The following is a 24,366-nucleotide window of genomic DNA, read 5'->3' as shown; positions in this document are numbered from 1 at the left end:
CATCATGAATGATATGGTAATAAAATTATATGACAAAGTTATATTATCATATATGATAAATTATATTTATTAGTCATCAAAAAAAATCCAAGAACTAAGGAGTGGAGATACGGCGCACGTGAAAGCGACGCAGCAGAGGAGCGGCCCTGACGGGTCCCGGGCCGGCAGCATGAGAGGGCCAGGCCTCTTCCCTCAAGGGCTACTGAGCACCACCATCTGTAAGGGCTGCTGACGGACCCCTCTCTGACATCTAGGCTGTAAACTTTTCTCGTTTCAATGATGCTACCTCTGAAAAATTAACTAGAAGAGAATAAAGGTAAGAACCTCTTGATAAAAATCATTTCAGAATACAGAATAAGCTAAACTATATTAGAGGTATTTAAAGTTTTTCTTTTCTCCAGGAGCTGATAAGGGGTATCTCCAGAAATCAACCTTCTTTCATTTCAGCTCTGTAACTGATTTCAAAAAGGATACAGTTTGCTGGGGTCTGGGGTCTCAGCATGGAGATTTTCCCATTTATAACTTAACTAGCTTATGCAGGAGTCAAACTCATAATTTTGACTTTATCATTAAGATCTGAAATGTATTCTCTTTCCCCGTCTTGAAGGAGCCTTGGTAAAATTCAGAAGGCACACAGTCTTAGTCTATCAGATATGTGTTGAACCTATTTGAAAGAATAAGCATTAATCTATAAACCAAAAGAAAATCATCTGTGTCATATTTTAAACATGTATCTTAACAGTAATTTAAAAAGCTGGAATGCTATAATCTATGCAATTTGAGTTTTTAGAAATGCTCCTTTAAATTAACTTGCTAAAAGACACTTGCCTGCACTGGGAGTCAGGCAAATTTAGTTAAAGTTCTTTGGCGAAAAATTAAATAAACGAATATGGCTCACATTTCTACTAGGAGGGTAAGAAAGGAATCTAGGCAATAAACGAAGACACTTAAAATACATGCAATTTACTATAATATCTTGTCATATGGCAAGGTGGTAGGATGAGAGCGTTTAGCCCATAAAAGTAATACAATTCTATTTATGCATTAAAATGAAAAAAAGCACAAAACCCAAAAAAACACCTTTCCCAAGTATCAACGTAACACTACTACTTTAGATAAATAAGACCCTATTTTTCTAATATTTAAATAATAAAAATTATACCATATCCAAGCTACCTGTGATTTGATTTTCTTGAATATAGAGGAAAGACAGAGCTGGCAGCACATTCACCTCAAAATTAAAGGGTAAAAAACCAAAGTCAAATTCCACTTCTAGACTAGTGTTCCAAAAGCTATTAAGAGATAGGAATCAGGAGTCAGATTTCAAGATGCCAAAATCTGAAACCTGCAATTTTTTTTTTTAACATAAAAGATGAAAATAAGTTAACATCTGCTATTCAGAATACAAAATTTAGGTCTTGCTATGTAGTTCTTACGTTTAAGGTGAACTTCCAGTCCTTTCCATTCACAAATAGGACTTGATTTATTAAGTTCCCTGCTTTGTATCTCCAGAGTTGATCAAAGCACATTTTCTTAGTACAATCTGTATTGTTCCAAGTGTTTTATAAACATCTTTTGTGAGAGCTTACAGGAGTGATCTGAAATCATATCCAAGGTTTCATCCTATGAGTCAGTTATTCTTAAAAGCAAACAGAATCTGTCTTTATCACCTTTATTTCCCTACCTATCACAAATCAATTTTAGTCACGAAATTTAAAAAACTAATTAGCAGGACTGTCAGTAAATAATTACTGATAATACTTGGCATGGCAAAGGAAAAAGGCATAATTTCATTACCTAGACATGAAAATTTCAGGTCTTTTATAACAGTCCCTTAGCCACTATGTTCACTACATAGCCCTACATTGATAACTCCCAAAACTATATTTCCTGTCCTCAACTGAGATCCAAACTGTATATTCAGCTGCGTGCTGAACGTGTTCACCTGAATCATTCACAAAGATATTCACTGAACTACCTGTTATGTGTCAAGTATACTATGCTGGGCTCTGGAAGCTCAGAATGAAGAAAACAAGACAGTCCCTGTCCTCGTGAGACTTTTAACTGTGAAGAAAGCCAAACCAGTCAAATAGTCGTAAAAATATGTAACATACAAGTTGTGATTAGTTCCGTGTTCCAGTCTAAGCTGGTCTGAAACTGAACTCATGGCACTGCAGTCTGCCTGCTCCCTGAACCTGCATTCTCGATGGCAATGGTGCCATCACAGGCTACCAGAGACACACAAGAGGGAGGCACTCTTCCTCCTCAGATCTCCTCCGGCTCAGGACTCCCTGAGTATGTGTGCACAGTCAGCTCTGCCCAACAACCTTCCTCTTTTTGGGAACTCCCAACGTGATGGTGGCAGACAGCTTTCAAAGACGCCCATGCCTGGTGAAGGCAAAAAACTCAAAGCCAAGAGAGCCCTTGGGATTTTAAAAATGAGCTGGGAGAGAGGAGCTTTTTCTTCCTCTTGGCAAGAGAGTATGAAGATGGCCCCTGCCCTATGCAGAAGCCCAAGGGCCCAGAGTTGGGAGAAAGAGTCCCTGTGATGATGAGACCTCTTCCAATCCCCAAGGTCCCTGGGTTGTTCTGGTTTCTGCAGCATTTCATATCTTTTACAACCTTCTCCAAGAACCTTCCGATTAATTTCTCTTTTAACTTAAGATAGTTTAAACTTAAGGAGGATTTCTGTTACTTGTAGCCAGGATTCCTGACTGATAGCTCCTAAGCATTTCCAGCCTGAGTCTTATCTAACTCTGCCACAAATACCCTAGTTCAGGTCCTCACTTACTGGACTAACACAACAGCCTAATGGGACTCTGGTCTCCAGTCCTGCCCCTGGAGGCAGCATCCATAACACAGGGGCCAGAGTGACTACATCACACCCCCCCTGCTGGAGAGTGGCTCCAGCATCAACAGGGACAAGATCTAAACTCCTTAACAGGACACGCCCAGCTCTCTACAATCAGTCTTCCTCTGCAGCCACACACACCTGTTACTCCTTGCCTCACATTTTATGCTCTGACTGTATGGAATTACGCGGGCTTTAGCTTAGAGAGAGACACACACCCTTCCCCGCCCAATGCTGAACTGACTGGTAAGCAGGATATTTTCCATTTTGAAAACTTGGAAAACCTGAAGAAAGTAAAGTGGTTTTCTTTAGGTTCACTTCTAGGCATCAAAGTCATCACATCCATTTCTACATGTTATTACACTAAGAATTCTAAATACCGTGGCTACAAGATACCTGGTCTAGACACGGTGTACACAGTAGCAAGAAACTGGAGGAGAAAATCAAAGACCCTAACAAAAGGTTCTGATTGCCACCCATCTTTTCGGATTGAGCACAACTCTTGTGAATGTACTGAAATCTACTGAGTTGCATGCTTTAAATGGGTGAACTTCGTGGTACATGAATTATATCTCAATAGAGCTGCTTCAAGTGTCCACTCTTCAGTGAGGCATTCTCACCCAAATACAGGAGAGTACTCCTTCCTCCCTTCCATGGGTCTCCACTGTCTGTGGATGCTTCTAGCTTGGCGTGTGAGCTTTAGTTCTTTGAGGATAGAGCCATGGCCCACTCACCTCCGGATCCCTAAGCCTAGTCAAGGGCTTAGTACATACAAAACACTGAAAATGTTCACAGAATGTCCCATGCATTCTGAGCTAGGCAGAACACTGACAGACATTATTTCTAACTTAAAAAACGCACATTGGGTTTTAGGTTAGGAAACTTGGTCTTCTCACCTTGTATTAGATGAGAATATTTGAAAATATGAAAGATGTTTAAATACCTCTACCCATTATATAGTTAACAGCTGACCATTTAATTTTGCAGCAACTTTTAAAATCAGATGTAAAGAAATAAGATGCAATTTTTTTTTTTAACTTGCAGAAAATTTCAAACAGAGGCAAGACAACATAAGCAACCAAAGAAAAACAGAAGTTGGTCTACTCAAAAATTAAAAAATTTCTTCAAAGAACATTCTTTAAAAAAGTGAAAAGACAACCCACAGGAAGGGAGGAAAATTTTACAGTTCATATCTCTGATAAAGCCCTATGTGGAGGGCAGAGGGGTGCATCTAAAATATACAAAGAAATCTAGAATACACAAAAATAACTCAACAATAAAAAGACAATCTCATTTTTCAAATGGGAAAAGAATGTGAATAGGCATTTCTCTAAAAAATATACAAGTGACCAAGAAGCTCATGAAAAGATATTGAACGCCATTAGGGCGGAGAAGGCGATGGCACCCCACTCCAGTACTCTTGCCTGGAAAATCCCATGGACGAATGAGCCTGGTAGGCTGCAGCCCATGGTGTCGCTAAGAGTCGGGCACAACTAAGCAACTTCCCTTTCACTTTTCACTTTCCTGCATTGGAGAAGGAAATGGCAACCCACTCCAGTGTTCTTGCCTGGAGAATCCCAGGGACAGGGGAGCCTGGTGGGCTGCCATCTGAGGGGTCACACAGAGTCAGACACAACTGAAGCGACTTGGCGGCAGCAGCAGCAGCCATTAAGGAAAATGCAAATCAAAATTACCACGAGAGACCACTTCACACCCACTGGGATGGTTACTATGAAAAACAAAACAAAAAATAACAAGTGTTGGCCAGGATGGAATCCTCTAACACTGCTGATGGGAACGTAAAATAGTACAGCCACTTTGGAAAACAGTCTGGCAATCCCTCAAAAAGTTAAATATAGAGTTACCATGAGAGGCAGCAATTCTACTCTTAGATATATATCCATGAGAAATGACAGCAGATGTCCACCCAAAAAACTTAGACATGAATGTTCTCAGCAGCATTCACAACAGCCAAAACCTGGAAACCACCTAAGTGGCCATCAACGGATGAATAAACAAAATGTTATCTATCTATGCCGTAGAATATTATTTAACAACAAAGAAGAATGAATTCTTATATATGCTATGACACAGACGAACCTCAAAAGCATGCTAAGTGAAAGAAGTCAGACACAAAAGGTCACACGTATTGTATAATTCCGTTTATATGACATACTCCGAATTCAGAGACACACAAAGTAGAAACGGTGGCTGCCAGAGACTAAAGACAGGGAAGAATGGAAAGTGACTGCTACTAGGTCTGGGGTTTCTTTTTGGGGTGATTAAAGTGTCTGGAATGAGACTGGGGATCCGTGCATAACTCTGTGAATACAGAAAGATCTATTGAATTTTATGTTTTAAATGGATGAACTTTGTGGTATGTGAATTACATGTCAATAGAGATGTTATGAAAAAAAATTACTACACAAAATCATATAGTGACACCTCCGTGCAGGGGCCTGACTGAATCACTTTGCCTACCACAGGATAACCTGTTGTAAACACACACACACACAAACGCACAATCTGTTCAAATGAGGAAATGATTTATTTTCCTACCACCAAATCCCCACAGCGACCAATCATAAAATCAGATTCAAAGTAAAAGAAGAAAAGAACAAAAGAGCATGCAAACTGCAATTTGCTGGCAGGTATAAAATGGAACTAACCAAAAAGTGCACAAAGAAAAATGTTTACCAGAACCACTCGCTTCCCTTTGATTACACAGATTTAAACAAGTCAAAGTCCTTTTTAACTGATGAGAAAATGTGCCAGCTTCTTTATTAACACAGAGCAAGGAAAAACAAGCATTCTCTCCTATAACAAAATTAACATCCCACAGAAGGTCTGTTTGTACTTGGCCGTCACAAACCTTTCATCTCAGAGCACTGCTAAATTAAACAAGCCCATGTTGTATTGAACACAATGAGCCAGACACCTTGGCAGGCTCCTAAAATTCGCCAGTTAATGCTGAAGAACATTAGAAACAGAGAGGAGGGTAAGAACGAGGGCAATGGCGCTGATAAAGCGGCTGTATCTTCGTTCCGCCCAACATTTCACTCATTTACGATAATGGAAACACTCTAAGAACTGTGACAAGAAAAGCCAGAGAGATCTGGATTCAAGTTACTGTTTTGTTTTTAATGTACTAGCTGAGTGCCCAAGGACAAACCTCATAACCAAGCCTTCTATTCTCTAAAACTGGAGTGACTGAACCTAGCCTGAGAGTCATTAGAGAACAAAATGAAACAATACACGCCGAAGGTACAGCCAACGCTCAATATGCACACCCCACCATAAAAATCCTCGCTGCTCTCAACTCTTCAATGCAGATATTGATTCTGGAGCTTGTATCACAACACAAGTAACTGACACCAGTCATTCTTTACTACCCCAAGGACATCTAAGCAACCAAAAGATCCTATGAAAAGTCTCTATTAAATTATTCCCCCTTCCATATAACTGAAAGTAAGAAAGCCATCAATAAAGTCTGCTTTAAATGTATTAAATCAGGGCATGACACAAAGCATTCATTCACCTAAGAGGTATTTAAAAGCAATGAACTGAGAGAGACATACCAAGAGAAACACTTACTATTAGAGACAAATGCCAATTTTTCAGTGCAATAATTGGTAACCTTTCCATAAAGATTGATGAAATCTGATTATAATTCCCAAGTGTCAGTAATCAGTTCTTAAGGAAAAAGAAAAAGGAAGTGGGATGGCTTCAAGCACTGCAAAAAAGATGTAGGCGGATACCCTTCCTACTGACAGCTATTACCTTAACATTTGAGAGATGGCTGCCAGAAGATTCAGACAAAAAAACTTTGTTACATTAAAACAGACTGAAATCTACTTACAACAAAACTTACTGGGTTTAGCAGACGCAAACATAACCTGCACCATGAATTAGGTGTCCTCTCTGAACAAACAGGCACAGAGGTAAAGCTCATGTGAAATTCCCGCGTTTCTCATTACACCACTACCTCACACGTGGCGTGGCGGAAGTCTACTTAGAGACTCTGCAGGGAGACCATGGGGTCACAAAGAGTCGGACAGGACTGAGTGACTGAACTGAAGTGAACTGAGACTCTGCAGTGGTAGATGGTAGACCCCCTCCGCCCAGCTCCAGACCAAGTTCTAATCACAGCACAAACAGTCCAGGGTCTCAAGGGGGATGGGACACTCCAAGGCTGGAGAGGCCTACCCCCGGGGAGCTCCACCAAGCACCACATTCTTTATGGAACTTGTAGCCCAAAGCTTCTGTTCTCTACCCCTCTTCCCCAAACTCTCCCCCTAAGACTCTAAATTCAATGAAACCTCTGTGAGGGACTAACTCACTGTACATGCTACAGAAGGAAGGCCGAGTGTTGCCTTTGCTAGGGAGATGTTCTCTATGCCACACATCAGCACTTATTTTGCCCTCCTATTGCAGTTCAGTACTCTCACCCTGACCGTGAAGCAGTTTCATGTGAATATTCTACCACCACAAATCCTGTATATGAAGACAGAACTTCTCTTCTTTCCAACTTTCCAATCAAATAACCACTTACACTGCCAGTCTAAACTTTAAGCTTTATGCCTAAAATAGGAAGAAACTGTTGCAAATGCATAAAATCCAACCCATTAAGTGCATAAGAATGTCTTAAAATCTGTTTAAATACAGTATAAAAATTTTTACAAATGCAGCTCAGAGGAGAAATAAATGATAGTCTTAAGTTTAATTAAGACTCCAGTTTAACTGCTACTAGTAATGCCTCACTTTTCAGAAGTATTTTTAGAATTAGGGTTTTAAAGCATGCAATTAAAGAAAGTAAGTCATCAGTGAAATGAAAGCTATAATATAAGGAACTTCCTATACGATTGGAGAAAAGAGATATAAGAACATAGAACTTCACTTATTTTAGAAAACAAATACAAGATCATACCATTAGCCACAATAAGATAGAGGGTAAAGTCCAGAAAATATAATTTAGACCTACAAAATGATGACTCAATAATTTCCTTTCAAGCCTGCCTAGATTTATTAATAACTTTAGATTTATTAAGGAAGGAGTTGCTAAGAAAGTTAAAGTACAAATAAAAATTGCTAGGGGATTATTTAATAAATTAAAAAAATTTTACATGCAAATAGCTGCTGCTAAAATACTAATTAAAAACTAGCACATGCATTCTTTAGAATCCCATACTCCAGTGGAAACAAAGTGTATGAAATAAGAATCCTCAACATTGCCTAAATCTATTAGATAATTGTTCCATTCTCTCTGTTTATTTTGGCTGTGAAAAACTGGTTGTGAGTCAGAAACGCTAATAGGCAGGATACTGGACAAAGATTTACACATTCTTCTTAATGGCTGGCAATCCATTTCTCTACTTTTACTTTTAACAAATGCTTGACTACACAATTAAAATATACCTCAATTTCTCTCCATTATAATTTACTTTATCCTTGTCTTCAAATAACTGAAAGATATTCCCATCTGTATAATATGAAACATACTGTAAATAGCAGATCAAGTACTTTACCTATTTTAGACAGTTACTTTCCCCTTAACAGCAACAAAAAACAAAAAAGGAGATTTAAAACGCAGTTGTATGTGTGATTCTGCGAAGAAATTGGACAGAATCCAAATCAACAGTCCAAACAAAACATCACAAGAGGTTACAGTAGCAAATGTCACTACAATTATATACATCTAGATTTAGGAGCATTTAAACATCACACAACGGACTGGTTCCAAATAGGAAAAGGAGTGCGTCAAGGCTGTATATTGTCACCCTGCTTATTTAACATATATGCAGAGTACATCATGAGAAACGCTGGACTGGAAGAAGCACAAGCTGGAATCAAGATTGCCGGGAGAAATATCAATAACCTCAGATATGCAGATGACACCACCCTTATGGCAGAAAGTGAAGAGGAACTAAAAAGCCTCTTGATGAAAGTGAAAGAGGAGAGTGACAAAGTTGGCTTAAAGCTCAACATTCAGAAAACGAAGATCATGGCATCCGGTCCCATCACTCCATGGGAAATAGATGGGGAAACAGTGGAAACAGTGTCAGACTTTATTTTGGGGGGCTCCAAAATCACTGCAGATGGTGACTGCAGCCATGAAATTAAAAGACGCTTACTCCTTGGAAGAAAAGTTATGACCAACCTAGATAGCATATTCAAAAGCAGAGATACTACTTTGCCCACAAAGGTCCATCTAGTCAAGGCTATGGTTTTTCCAGTAGTCATGTATGGATGTGAGAGTTGGACTGTGAAGAAGGCTGAGCGCCGAAGAATTGATGCTTTTGAACTGTGGTGTTGGAGAAGACTTGAGAGTCCCTTGGACTGCAAGGAGATCCAACCAGTCCATTCTGAAGGAGATCAGCCCTGGGATTTCTTTGGAAGGACTGATGCTAAAGCTGAAACTCCAGTACTTTGGCCACCTCATGTGAAGAGTTGACTCATTGGAAAAGACTCTGATGCTGGGAGGGACTGGGGGCAGGAGGAGAAGGGGACGACAGAGGATGAGATGGCTGGATGGCATCACTGACTCGATGGACGTGAGTTTGAGTGAACTCCGGGAGCTGGTGATGGATAGGGAGGCCTGGTGTGCTGCGATTCATGGGGTCGCAAAGAGTCGGACACAACTGAGTGACTGAACTGAAATATCACAGGTGTTAGTTTTCTTCTCCAAGAAATTAAATTTCTTAATTAAAATTGAAGGCACATCTCACTTGCATCTTAATTCTAACTTAACAATGATTATATTGACCAATCATTAATTCCTACAAAAATGATTTGAGTGTCTGCCATGTACATGCCAGGTATCACAGTGGTTGCTGGATGTAAGCTGGTGCATAAAACACACTAGGTCCAAGCCTCAACCATGTTAACTTGGAGTGAAAAGAAAAGCATCACATGAAAGGCAATCTATAAGAAGATGCATTCTATATCAAGGAAAAAGATGAATTTTAACTGGCTTTCAATTAAGTCAAAAAACAAACAGTAAGCCAATGACAAAGTACATGTTTGTTTCATGTGAGACCTTCCTTAGGCAACTTTTATTTGAAATAAAATCTAAAATAAACATAAAATTAGAGCTCATATTCATATCAGAAACTAGCAAAATCCTCTGGACATATGAAACTCAACATCGGCATTCATACGTATACATGTGAATGCACAGTCACCTAACTCAGTAATATTAGTTAGTTGCCAACAGTGGAAAATTCTTAAAGAGATGGGAACATAAGACCACCTGACCTGCCTCTTGAGAAACCTGTATGCAGGTCAAGAAGCAACAGTCAGAACCAGACATGAACAACAGACTGGTTCAAAATCGGAAAAGGAGAACATCAAGGCTGTATATTGTCATACTGCTTATTTAACTTATATTTGAAGTACATCATGTGAAATGCTGGGTTGGATGAATCACAAGCTAGAATCAAGACTGCTGGGAGAAGTATCAACAACTTCAGATATGCAGATGACAGTAATGGCAGAAAGCAAAGAGGAACTAAATACTCCTGATGAGGGTGAAAGAGGAGAGTGAAAAAGCTGGCTTAAAACTAAACATTCAAAAAACTAAAATCATGGCATCACTTCATGGCAAACAGATGGAGAAAAAGTGGAAACAGTGGCAGGTTTTATTTTCTTGGGTTCCAAATCACTGTGGATGGTGACTGCAGCCACAAAATTAAAAGATGCTTACTTCTTGGGAAAAAAAAAGCCATGACAAACCTAGATAGCATATTAAGAAGCAGAAACATCACTTTGCTGACAAAGGTCCGTATAGTCAGAGCTATAGTTTATCCAATAGTCATGTACAGATGTGAGAGCTGGATCATAAAGGCTGAGCGCCAAAGAACTGATGCTTTTGAACTGTCATGCTGGAGAAGACACTTGAGAGTCCCTTGGACAGCAAGAAGATCAAACCAGTCAATCCTAAAGGAAATCAACCCTGAATATTCACTGAAAGACTGACGCTGTAGCTGAAGCTCCAATACTTTAGTCACCTGATATGAAGAGCCAACTCACTGAAAAAGATCCTGATGCTGGGAAATACTAAAGGCAGAAGGAAAGACAGAGAGTGAGATGGTTGGATGGCATCACCAACTCAATGGACATGAGCTTGAGTAAACGCCAGGAGATAGTGAAGGACAGGGAAGATTGGTGTGCTGCAGTGCATGGGGTCACAAAGAGTCGGACACAACTCAGTGACTGAACAACAATTTAAAAATATTTACACTGAATTAATCAGGGTAATGGGGCTTCCCTGATAGCTCAGTTGGTAAAGAATCCACCTGCAATGCAGGAGACCCCAGTTCACCTCCTGAGTCAGGAAGATCCCCTGTAGAAGGGATAGGCTACCTACTCCAGTATTCTTGGGCTTCCCTTGTGGCTCAGCTGGTAAAGAATCTGCCTGCAATGCAGGAGACCTCGGTTCGATCCCTCGGTTGGGAAGATCCCCTGGAGAAGGGAAAGGCTACCCACTCCAGTATTCTGGCCTGGGTCGCAGAGTTGGACATGACTGAGCGACTTTCACTTTCAATCAGGGTAACAGAGCTAAAAACAAAGAACTCAGTATATTTTAACATTTTCATCACATTTAAAGTCCAAGAGCATCTCATGTACACACAAGAACCACATGTATGTTTTTAATAAGGAAATTCTTTATGTAAGTAAGGCTATCAGATGAAAGAGGTCTTTAAACATGAAAGGTTTACTCCAGTCAGAAACCCTGCTCTCTTGCTTCCCTGGTGGCTCAATGGCAAAGAATCCACCTGCTAGTGCAGGAGACACAGGTTCAATCCCTGATCTGGGAAGATAACACATGCCACAACTACTGAAGTCCAGGCCCCTAGAGCCAGTGCTCCACAAGACAAGCCACTGCACCGGGAAGCCCGCACACTGCAGTGAAGAGTAGCCCCTGCTAGAAAAGCCCGAGTGCAGCAACAGAGATCCAGCACAGCCCCAAATAAACAAACGCAAGTAAAAACAGGAAAGCCCTGCTATCTCAAGAGACACCATTTTTCCTTATTGGACGGGTAAGCATTAAACACATGAACAAAACTCAGTGTGGGTAAGGGCGTGGAAAACAGGACTCTGGAGAATTTCATTTGGGGAGGCGTCTTTATTTACAGACGGCAGTTTAGCCACAAGCACCTATATTTAATATGCGTATCATCTTTGACCCAGTAGTTATACTTCAAAGAAGATAAATGAACAAGCATATAATGATGTACGTATGGGGTTGTTTGACACACTATTATCCACTAGAAACCATCTAAACAGTCATCAAATGAATGACTCAATTAAAGTATGGTGCCTCTAAACAATCAAATATTGTCAGTAAAATGACTATACGATTACACGTCTTTTACAATTCATGTGTAAAGATACATAAAATAATACTGTTGTAGTAAATAAAAGACCAATTTACTTAAACATTTATATGTAAATAGTTATCCATTCATAAATTTCTAAATGGAGTTTTATCAAAATAATAATGGCAGTCATTTCTGGGTGGCAGGAGTTAGGTGTCATTGATGGAAGTTTTTTCCCACTACTGCAAGAAAAAAAACAACACATTTTCATTTAGGAAAATGAAGTGTTGCAATCTCACCAAGTGGCTTCAAATCCCTTCAACTCCCTACTTTAAAATCAAAAGTTTTCACTGAATGTTGCAAGTATGTATAATCACCAAACAGCTTACGGATTTCCACCTGTGGGATCTCCTTCTCAGCACCAGGCTTTAAACCAAGGAGATAACGGAAATTTATTAAAGATTCAAGTCATATAAGTAAGGAAGCCAAATGACCTTAATCAGAAGCCCACATTTCTGGAAACCACCTTAAGAACCCCAGGTTCTATCAACTGACACACTCCTAAAACAACAATCTCCCTCTTGTAAATTCAGAAAGCAGGTATGGAGAGAAACTTTTTTTAAATAAGAGACATTTTCTTTAAAAAAATTAAATCATAAAAAACTTACCTCAGTAAAAATGTTTAATTATTTTCCTGTCTCACATTCTCTTTCTTAGCACCTTTACTGGGAACCTAGAGAGAAAAAAAAGTTAAAATTACTTTTTATTCAACATCTACGGCACGCCAGGCAGGGTGGTCAGACAAAGAACATCAAGTCTGAGAGGAATCAGAATTAATAAAATAGAAGTTACTAAAATGGGAAGATTGGGCAGAAAAGTGAGTAGGTTCAAGTGGAATTGAATAACTCCCTAAATGGTTCAAGAACCTATACCTAACTATAGTCAACCTCACATCAGGTGAAAAGCTGGGTTGCTTGATTAAGAACACCTGCCTGAGTCTCAGCACTACCACTTCCTTGCTTGTCTGCTCCTGAGCAAGTCCATCTAAGCCCGTGTGCCTTGGTTTCCCCAAGTGCCTAATAATAGGACTCAACTCCTAAGCCGGCTGAGGGTTATGTTAGATTATCCACATCAGAGACTTTAAAACAGTTTCTGGGACATAATAAAATGTTTGATGAACGTTAGTTTTCACTTTTATTATTACTTGTATATAATCCGTTTGCCTTTCACCACCTCTATCACCACATTATTACTATAATTATTGAGAAATGGCATAATCCTTATCTTCAACATGCTTACAATGTACTGGGTGACAGAATTACCCAGGCATATGACACAAGGCAGGTTCAATTCACTCAGTCGTGTCTGACTCTTTGCAACCCCATGGACTGCAGCACGCCAGGCTTCTCTGTCCTTCACCAACTCCCGGAGCCTGCTCAAACTCATGTCCATCGAGTCAAAGAAAGATCTAAATCAATTATTCTTTATTTATTTAAAAACATCTGAGTGTCTGCTCCTTTCCAGGTATTCTGTGTTCTTTGGTGGGCGTGACGGTTTCTCTCCTCGTAGCTTCCAGATTATCACAGCTAAGCTACAGGACAGATGAGCGACACAAGGAGACAGATCCTGCTTTTTTATTGGGTGCGGGGCAGCACGTATTTGAACTGGCAGAATCAGGAAGCAAAACGTCCTAAGTGGAAGGGATGGCATTATAGGAAACGTGGGGCCTTTGGGGAAGGCTACGCAGCCTCTGGTCAGGGAGCATCCGAGAGGGCAACCAGCAGCAAGGTCAGAGAGAGAGGCAGGAGGGGCCTCAAATGCTGGGTTGAGTTTGTTCTTTTCTCAAGGACACTGATTATCCTGCTCGGAGTGAATCACAGCTTACTTTTAATTTCAAGTCTGGTATTGTTTTATTACTTCTCTTCACAATGTCTTTCTCTTTTACAGGTGAGAGGGGAAAAAGGAAGAAACAAAAGAGAACAGCAACCTCAATCCACGCTGCTGTTGGCAGTGACGTTGGTAGAAGAGGCACTAAGTGATGAATTTCACATTCTTCTTAATTCTCCGAACATTCTTACCAAGCCAGAATTGTTCCTTTTACTAATTAGGAAACCGAGGCTCAGAGGTGTCAAACAGACCCCCAGATGTCCACTGAGCTCATAAATGCAGCTATAGAATTTAACTGCAAGCCTGACTTCCAAGGCTTTCTTTCTCTTCAGGCAAAAAAAAAAGTATAAGTGATTCCGCAGAATTTAATGCCCGTTAAAAACTAATTAGAATTTCAAGGTATATCATCTCAAAACTACTTAGAAAAGATAAAGACTTCATTATCTTCAAAAGATAAAGACTTTATATGTATGTATAAAAACATACATATATGTATATTTAGGCATACGTATAAATACGAAATGAAAATTAGTCACTTAGTCGTGTCTGACTCTTCGTGATCCTATGGACTGTAGCCCACTGGGCTCTTCTGTCCATGGAATTCTCCAGGCAAGAATATTGGAGTGGGTTGCCATTTCCTTCTCCAATTCACATAAATATACACACATATAAAAAATTTAATAAGAAATGGGAAAAACCTGTTTGAGAAAAATTTGTGCTCTAGGAGTCAGGAGTAAAACCAAACAAATGAAAAAAATACATCATGTTCTTGGAATGGAAAATTCAATATCAGAAAGATATCAGTTCTCCCTATGTTAGTTTATAAATTTAACATGATCTCAACTTTTTTAAAGTGTGTTTTTCTTTTCTGGAACTGACAAATGATTCTAAAGTTCACATGGAAAAATAAACAAGCAAGAATGGCCAGGAAAATGAAGGGCAACAGGACAAACTAGTTTCACAGGCATTAAGACGTTTTATAAATCCAATAATGTGTACTTGTGCAGGAATAGAAAGACTTAATGGAACAGACCAGAAAGCCCAGAGAGGTCTCCCAATATATCCGGAAATCTGGACTATAATGAAGGTGTACTCTATTCTGAAACAAATGGCTAAAAATTAGTGGTAGCGATATGGATAAAGCTGAATCTATATATCACCCCTGAATACCAGAATAAATTCTAAATGGATCAAAGATTTAAGTGTAAAAATGAAACCATAAAGGGAAAAAATCCTTAAAGAAACATGGGCGAAATCCAAATTCTTGGAGGCCTTTTCATGACTCAAAATCCATAAAATATTAACTGCTTAAAATTCAAAGAAAAAACTTTAAAGCCTTCTCTATACCAAAATACATTAAAGTAAACTTTTGAAAAATGACAAGCTTGAGGAAACTGCAATTCGCATCACAAAGGTCTAATTTATAAATTCCTAGAAATTGTTAAGAAAAAAAGTAATTCAAAAGAAAAATGTGCAAAGGGCATGAACAAATAGTTCATAGAAAAGAAACAGCCTTAAAAAGAATACATTTGAATCAGTTCTAATGAGGTGGATGAAACTGGAGCTGATTATACAGAGTGAAGTAAGCCAGAAAGAAAAACATCAATACAGTATACTAACGCATATATATGGAATTTAGAAAGATGGTAACGATAACCCTGTATGCAAGACAGCAAAAGAGACACAGATGTATAGAACAGTCTTTTGGACTCTGTGGGAGAGGGCGAGGGTGGGATGATTTGGGAGAATGGCATTGAAACATGTATAATATCATATGTGAAATGAATCACCAGTCCAGGTTCGATGCATGATACAGGGTGCTCAGGGCTGGTGCACTGGGATGACCCAGAGGGATGGTATGGGGAGGGAGGTGGCAGGGGGGTTCAGGATGGAGAACACATGTACACCCATGGCGGATTCATGTTGATGTATGGCAAAACCAATACAATACTGTAAAGTAAAAAAAAAAAAACAAGAAAGAAAGAAACAGCCTTTAAGCATGTGAAAAGATGCTCAGCCTCCTTCATAATCAAAGTAATGCACATTAAAACCATAATGAGTTACTTTCCACCTTATCGGACTGATACAAATCCAAAGGCTGGTAATCAGCCTATTACAAGAGGCTGCGGAGACAGATACCTGCAAGGGTTCAAAATGATACAACCCTGAAGGTAGGCAGCATTTATCAAAATGTATAAACGCAATGCTCACAGACCCAGCAATCCCACTTCTGGAAAGTTATCCCACAGATACTGCACATATATGAACTGACATGTGCACAACGTTATTCACCACAGGCTGTGACTGCAAGACTGGAAAACATTCAACTATCCATCAACGGGCATTAACTTCAATAAACTATGGCACAGGCCACACAGTAGTATATCCTGCATCTGGTAATAAATCTTTTCTATATACTAATGTGGAAAGACGCTAAAGGTACACTACTAAAAAAAAAAAAAAAGGGTCAGAATAATTTATGTAGCTGAGGTCGAATGGTTTTATGAAGACCTACAAGACCTTTTAGAGCTAAAACCCCCAAAAAGATGTCCTTTTCATTATAGGGGACTGGAATGCAAAAGTAGGAAGTCAAGAAACACCTGGAGTAACAGGCAAATTTGGCCTTGGAATGCGGAATGAAGCAGGGCAAAGACTAATAGAGTTTTGCCAAGAAAATGCACCAGTCATAGCAAACACCCTCTTCCAACAACATAAGAGAAGACTCTACACATGGACATCACCAGATGGTCAACACCGAAATCAGATTGATTATGTTCTTTGCAGCCAAAGATGGAGAAGCTCTATACAGTCAGCAAAAACAAGACCAGGAGCTGATTGTGGCTGAGATCATGAACTCCTCATTACCAAATTCAGACTTAAATTGAAGAATGTAGGGAAAACCGCTAGACCATTCAGGTATGACCTAAATCAAATCCCTTATAATTATACAGTAGAAGTGAGAAATAGATTTAAGGGCCTAGATCTGATAAATAGAGTGCCTGATGAACTATGGAATGAGGTTCATGACATTGTACAGGAGACAGGGATCAAGAGCATCCCCATGGAAAAGAAATGCAAAAAAGCAAAATGGCTGTCTGAGGAGGCCTTACAAATAGCTGTGAAAAGAAGAGAGGCGAAAAGCAAAGGAGAAAAGGAAAGATATAAGCATCTGAATGCAGAGTTCCAGAGAATAGCAAGAAGAGATAAGAAAGCCTTCCTCAGCGATCAATGCAAAGAAATAGAGGAAAACAACAGAATGGGAAAGACTAGAGATCTCTTCAAGAAAACTAGAGATACCAAGGGAACATTTCATGCAAAGATGGGCTCGATAAAGGACAGAAATGGTATGGACCTAACAGAAGCAGAAGATACTAAGAAGAGGTGGCAAGAATACACCTGTACAAAAGAAAAACTGTACAAAAAAGATCTTCACGACCCAGATAATCATGATGGTGTGATCACTAATCTAGAGCCAGACACCCTGGAATGTGAAGTCAAGTGGGCCTTGGAAAGCATCACTGTGAACAAAGCTAGTGGAGGTGATGGAATTCCAGTTGAGCTATTTCAAATCCTGAAAGATGATGCTGTGAAAGTGCTGCACTCAATATGCCAGCAAATTTGGAAAACTCAGCAGTGGCCACAGGACTGGAAAAGGTCAGTTTTTATTCCAATCCCAAAGAAAGGCAATGCCAAAGAATGTTCAAACTACCACACGATTGCACTCATCTCACATGCTAGTAAAGTAATGCTCAAAATTCTCCAAGCCAGGCTTTAGCAATACATGAACCGTGAACTCCCTGATGTTCCAAGCTGGTTTTAGAAAAGGCAGAGGAACCAGAGATCAAACTGCTAACATCCACTGGATCATGGAAAAAGCAAGAGAGTTCCAGAAAAACATCTATTTCTATTTTGACTGTGTGGATCACAATAAACTGTGGAAAATTCTGAGAGAGATGGGAATACCAGACCACCTGACCTGCCTCTTGAGAAATCTGTATTCAGGTCAGGAAGCAACAGTTAGAACTGGACATGGAACAACAGACTGGTTCCAAATAGGAAAAGGAGTATGTCAAGGCTGTATATTGTCACCCTGCCATTTAACTTTTATGCAGAGTACACCATGAGAAACGCTGGACTGGAAGAAACACAAGCTGGAATCAAGATCGCCGGGAGAAATATCAACAACTTCAGATATGCAGATGACACCACCCTTATGGCAGAAAGTGAAGAGGAACTGAAAAGCCTCTTGATGAAAGTAAAGAGGAGAGTGAAAAAGTTGGCTTAAAGCGCAACATTCAGAAAACGAAGATCATGGCATCCAGTCCCATCACTTCATGGCAAATAGATGGGGAAACAGTGGAAACAGTGTCAGACTTTTTTTGGGGGGGCTCCAAAATCACTGCAGATGGTGACTGCAGCCATGAAATTAAAAGACGCTTACTTCTTGGAAGAAAAGTTATGACCAACCCAGACAGTATATTCAAAAGCAGAGACATTACTTTGCCAACTAAGGTCCGTCTAGTCAAGGCTATGGTTTTTCCAGTAGTCATGTACGGATGTGAGAGTTGGATTATGAAGAAGGCTGAGCGCCGAAGAACTGATGCTTTTGAACTGTGGTGTTGGAGAAGACTCTTGAGAGTCCCTTGGACTGCAAGGAGATCCAACCAGTCCATTCTGAAGGAGATCAGCCCTGGGATTTCTTTTGGAAGGAATGATGCTAAAGCTGAAACTCCAGTACTTTGGCCATCTCATGCGAAGAGTTGACTCATTGGAAAAGACTCTGATGCTGGGAGGGATTGGGGGTAGGAGAAGGGGACGACAGAGGATGAGATGGCTGGATGGCATCACCGACTCGATGAACATGAGTCTGAGTGAACTCCGGGAGTTGGTGATAGACAGGGAGGCCTGGCGTGCTGCGATTCATGGGGTGGCAAAGAGTCAGACACGACTGAGCGACTGAACTGAACTGAACATATAAAAGGAGTGGGTATATACAGTGTACTGGTATTTGCTTGTATATACACAAAGAAACAACAGACATCTATAGGAAACAAATAGAAAACATTTTCTATGGCTGGAGACAGCATGTTAAACCAAAACAAAACTGGAAATTAGACTCCTCAAAATAGATTTTTTTAGTTTTTGAATCACATGAACATTTTATATATACAAAAAGAATTTTAAAGTGTTAAGAATATACTTCATAGGAGAAAGAGAAAGAGAACTACTTATCACCTAGAGTCAAAATCCAACACACATTAAAGGGGAATGTTTTCCCAAATTAGGAGTTTGAGATTAACAGATACATACTTTTATACATAAGATAAACAGCAAGGACCTACTGTGTAGCACAGGGAACCATATTCAATATCTTATAATAACCTAAAATGGAAAAGAATCTGAAAAAGAATACATATGTGGGGGTGTGTGTATATATAGATATATATAGATATATATATATGTAAGTATGTATAACTGAATCACTTTGCTGGACACCTGAAACTAACAGAACATTGTAAAGCACTATATTTCAATTTAAAAATAAAAATGAAAGAATTTTTCTATGAAATAGATGTTAACAAGCAAATTTAGTGTGACCATCACTAAATTTCACACAATGTTTAAGTTTTTCTTTAATCAAGCTAAAGCACATTATAGTAATCTCTAAAAGTACTATTTGGAGGACAAGAAATCAGAAGAAAGAATAGAAAAAGTACAACGAGGATGCTTTCGCCTAGTGGTTCTCAAAGTGTGGTCCCCGGGCCAGCAGCATCAGCATTATCTGAGAACCTGTTTAAAGTGCAAGTTCTCGAACCCTAGTCCAGACCCACTGAATCAGAGACCTGGGAGTGGTGGGGAGCAGTTCTGGCGAGAAGCACTCCAGTCTGAGCGCCAGTGATCTGGCCAAGTGCTCCTTATACATCTTCATGCCTCACTTGAGGAGAATCTTATTAAAAAGCAGATTCTGGTTCAGTCGTCTGGGGTGAGCCCCAGAGCTGGCATTTCAAACAAGCTCCAGGAGACTGCGAGTGTGCAGCAGGTTGAGGGAGAACACTTACAAAGAAAAGCTCAAATCCACCTGGAAGAAGGTACGCAATCTTCAGTGGTTGAGTTTCCTATGAAACTTGCCCTCAGTAGAGTCCTTACACAGATTTCTAGGCTGGGGGACACCATGTAGTCTCCCATATAAATTCTGTCTTTAACACAGAATAAATACATTCAGTGAAAAAAGTCAAAGTTGCTCAGTCATGTCCGACTCTTTGCAAGCCCACAGACTGTAGCCCGTCATCCTCCTCTGTTCATGGAATTCTCCAGGCATGAATACTGGAGTGGGTTGCCATTCCCTGTTCCAGGGGATCTTCCTGACCCAGGCATTGAACCCAGGTCTCCTGCATTGCAGACAGATTCTTTACCATCTGAGCCACTATACCTTATTAAAATAACAGTGAATTGTTGAAATTCAACTTAAGGATGTCTCATTTGAGACAACTTTCATTTATAAGTGGACCTAGGAATCTTTCAGAATGGGGGAAAAAAAAGAAGGCATATTCATACATCCACCTGGTTACACTGTCTGATTACCTTTACTTCAAACATTAGCCACACCATCTTCTCTCCATGAAAAGTGATCAAGCAGTTTGTTTCCTTCTAAACATATTTTCAAATGGTTCTTATACTTACAAATACTGATTCTCCATTTGCTTTACATGAGGGAGAAATGTTTATAGGAATCTTTCAAGTAAAGAATTCTAATTTAGATGGAAGAACCTGGAACTGGTATGTATCTACATTTTGCAAGTCATTCTTTGGACAAAGTTTTTGGTGTTAAACATTAATCAATGTGCTGAAATTTCTACATATCCCTATCTCACTGCATCTAAGATGCCATCATTTCCATACACACTATTATTCTGTGTAACACTAAGAAAGAACAAAAGCTGCCAATGAAACCATGACATGTCAATTTTAAGACAGTAGTCTATCTCAGACATGCATCTTAAAATCAATGAAATGGCTTAATTATAAATCTCAGAGATATGTACATAATAAGTTATGCATTTTCATTTATAGAGGCATGGATTTTTGTTCACTCAACAATTTGTCCCCATACCTAAAACAGTGGAAAAGTTCCAACATCCACATAATATGACTTGGTTCATTTTTGTACAGGAGTATTTTTTTAAAAGGTAGTGATTAAAAAAACAAAAAAGGAGTGACCTCTTTTTACCCTGCAACATAATACTGCTTGTGCAAAGTAATAAAAATTAATTATTCTTAATTTGGATAATTTTCCCATCTAGAAGGATTCAATGTATCTATCTCTAGGCAATTTAAAATATATCCTTCTATTCTGACAACAACCTTACTTACATGTTTGTTTCCATAGCACCTTTCAAAAGTAACAAGCAAATGAACAACAAACATCTTACAGCAAAGAAGTCACTTTATCTATCCAACAGAAAGGAAAGATAAACATCCTGTGTGGATTTAACAAAAGTTGAAGAAATTCATCTTGTTACACTATAGCTGTATAATAGCTGGAGCTGAACTATCGACTCAATTTGCATTTTCCCCATGGCACTAAGACTAACTCAATTTCAAATAAAATCAGAATTTCTAACGAATCCTATCAGGAGCACAGAGGACATTATAGTTCATTTTGATTTTCACTCTTGTTCAATATGTATTGACCAAATTCTCTAACATGGATATTAGTACACAGAAAGAAAGAATGGCTTCTCTGATGGCTCAACAGGAAAGAATCCGTTTGCAATGCAGGAGCCGCAAGAGACACGGGTTGGATCCCTGGGTCGGGAAGATCCCCTGGAAGAGGGCACGGCTACCCACTCCAGTGTTCTTGCCTGGAGAATCCCATGGACAGGGGAGCGTGGCGGGCTACAGTCCATATTGTCGCAAAGAGTCGCATATGACTGAAGCGACTTCTCACACATGCAGAAAGAACAGGGGAAAAATGTTCCCAACAAAAACTGTCAGTTAAATTCTGCCCCCTTCCCTGCTCTGAGTCTACAATTTACAGTCACTCTCAATGGAGCTAGACCTTGAGACATGTGAGGTCCTCTGACATGCTTAGTTATCAAAGTGATTGGGGTACACCACTAGCATTTACAGCTTGGGAGCCAGATGCTCGAACTTCTCACAATGCATGGGCTAGATCCACATAATGAAGACTTATCCTGGTCCTGAGACTTTTCAATGACCAGCCAGATTAATCGCCTTAACTGGCCTTACTTCAGAACATACTACTAACTATTTTACAAGAAATTATGGAAAAACCCTAGTAATTTAAGAGAAGGTATCTAAAGCAAGATAAGTTGAGACTGAATGACTAGGGTCTGAAAATTAGTGACTATTTCCACACACCAAGCATTAACTCAACATATAATTGCAGTTTCACAACACTGAGCTTATCTACACTACGTGAGATACTGCCACTGAATCAAACAAACAAAAACCCTTCAATCTAGCTAATATTTTATTCATTATCAGAGAGAACCAGTAGGAATCCAGCATGTTGCCTCAAAGCAGCAGTACTTCAAAGCTTGCGGCACAAAAGATGCCCTACGATGTTGTTTGAAAGTCTGGCATTCACGGAAGGGCTATATTAGTATTATTTATATGTTGACTGAGTGCATTCACGGAAGGGCTATATTAGTATTATTTATATGTTGACTGAGATAGTCTGTACTTTCTCTTGTCCTGTTACTCCTAACTCAATCTAGGCGTGTATTTTCATAATCATAAATAAGTTATTCCAACACTTAAGGTGTCCTCCACTCCCGTGTCTACCTAGACCTCTAATCTTTCCTTTCCGTGTATGAAATAGCTCCCGACATTTTTACCTCTCTTCAAACCAAGCTTATTCACTAGCAGCAGGTAGGAGCAGTCCAGTCCGCAGCACAGCAGTAACGTGCTAGCCGTGATGTGGCAATGCAGGTCATGTATTGTTCTTTTATTTCTAACATTTAAATCGGAGCATCACAGTGGTTTTCAACTACGTACGTAGGTAGCTTTTATTTCTGATGTATTTCATTGGAGCTGTAAAGGGGGCTTTACAAACCGTTGCTGCAAAGGGGAGGGGCCTTGGTTCTGACAAAGTTGAGCACCACTGCTCCAAAGAGTGGAATCACGTGCTGAACAAAAAAAAAAAGTTTCCTTTGCTTAAAGCAAGCCCTGGGCTCCAATATTCCACTTCCATTCGATCGGACATCCCACCCTAGACACACACGGCTGCTTTTAAGCCCACTTCTGCCCTCATAGAGGGCCAAAGAAAAGTTTTGTCCATTTCGGAAACAGGAACCCTTTGGGTAAGCTGACAAAGGCCGAGGACTCTCCCCCAAGAAAATCCTGTGCCATGCTGCATTCAATTAGGAGGAGAGCGGGCCCCCCACCCCAGACATACCCTCTGCAGCTCAATCGGAACCTGAGAATTCGAGCCCTAAAACCCCGCGAGTGGGGGCGGGGAGAAGGATGGGAGGCAAGGACGGGGCGGGGCGCTGGAGTCGCCGTGCCCGGGTGTGAACCCCGACTCCACCGCGTCCCAGCGGCGTGACCCTGGGCAGGGCGCTTCACCTCTGCGTGCAGCCCGAGCGGAACCGCCTAAGTGCCGGCAGACGGTTAAGGCTCACTGAACGGTGTTGCCGCGCCCGACAGCGCCGCGTCCTCCCGCGCCAACGCGCCGCCGGGGAAAACTGAGGAGCGCCCCGCGGTCGCACCCGCGAGCGGACGCGGGCTGCGAGGGGACTGGCCCGGCCGCCCCGCGGCCCCGGCCCGGCCGCCCCGCCCCGCCGCGCCCGCTCGGGTCCCGGGACAGCGCGGACCGGGCGACTCCGCTGCAGCCGCGGGGCCGACTGAGGTGGCCGCCCAGAACGCGGGCCGCCCGCCCGCCCGGCCGGCCCCCACGCCTGGCCCTCGGTCTCCGCTGCTCTCACCCGCTCCTCAGTCCCAACGGCAGCCGCCGCCGCCCGCAGCTCACCTCCCGGGCCGCCGCCGCTGCCGCCGCCGCCGCCGCCGCCGCCGCCGCGCGCGATCTCGCGAGACTTCGCTCCCCTCGGCGCTCCCCCGCCCTCCGCGCGCGTCGCGCGGACCCCGGCCTGGAAACGGCCGGACGCCCTCCTCGGGAGCGGCCCCCACGCCTCCGGGTTAAGTCTAGGCGGGCTCGCGACCCCGCGTCCTGGTCCCTGCGTCCGTCCCGCCCACCTCCTTGAAGGTGAAGGGTTAAATGCCAGGTGCGGGCCGGCCGCCTCCTCACCTGGCCGGCCGGGTGCGCGTGCGCATGCGCGCGCCCGGGGC

General features: G+C 41.1%; 1 protein-coding gene across 10 annotated transcripts in view; it reads right to left on the bottom strand.

Moving 5' to 3' along the window:
- MRTFB (myocardin related transcription factor B) overlaps nt 1-24,366 on the bottom strand; it is a 296,817-nt gene that overhangs the window by 192,486 nt on the left and 79,965 nt on the right. For 8 of the 10 annotated variants that reach the window (XM_042240563.2, XM_060405986.1, XM_060405989.1 and 5 more), the window contains exons 1-2: nt 24,006-24,073; nt 12,837-12,901 (exon numbers count right to left, since the gene is read on the bottom strand). The gene's annotated coding sequence lies outside the window, so the exon portion shown is untranslated. Of the gene's footprint in view, nt 1-12,836; nt 12,902-24,005; nt 24,093-24,366 lie in introns of those variants that run through there. The other 2 variants (XM_042240564.1, XM_042240566.1) reach the window with 2 other exon arrangements.

The sequence above is a fragment of the Ovis aries genome, chromosome 24 (assembly GCF_016772045.2).
Source record: "Ovis aries strain OAR_USU_Benz2616 breed Rambouillet chromosome 24, ARS-UI_Ramb_v3.0, whole genome shotgun sequence".
Taxonomy (NCBI): Eukaryota; Metazoa; Chordata; class Mammalia; order Artiodactyla; family Bovidae; genus Ovis; species Ovis aries.
The sequence above is the reverse complement of the archived record's forward strand: the minus strand, read 5'-3'. Positions and strand labels throughout refer to the sequence as shown.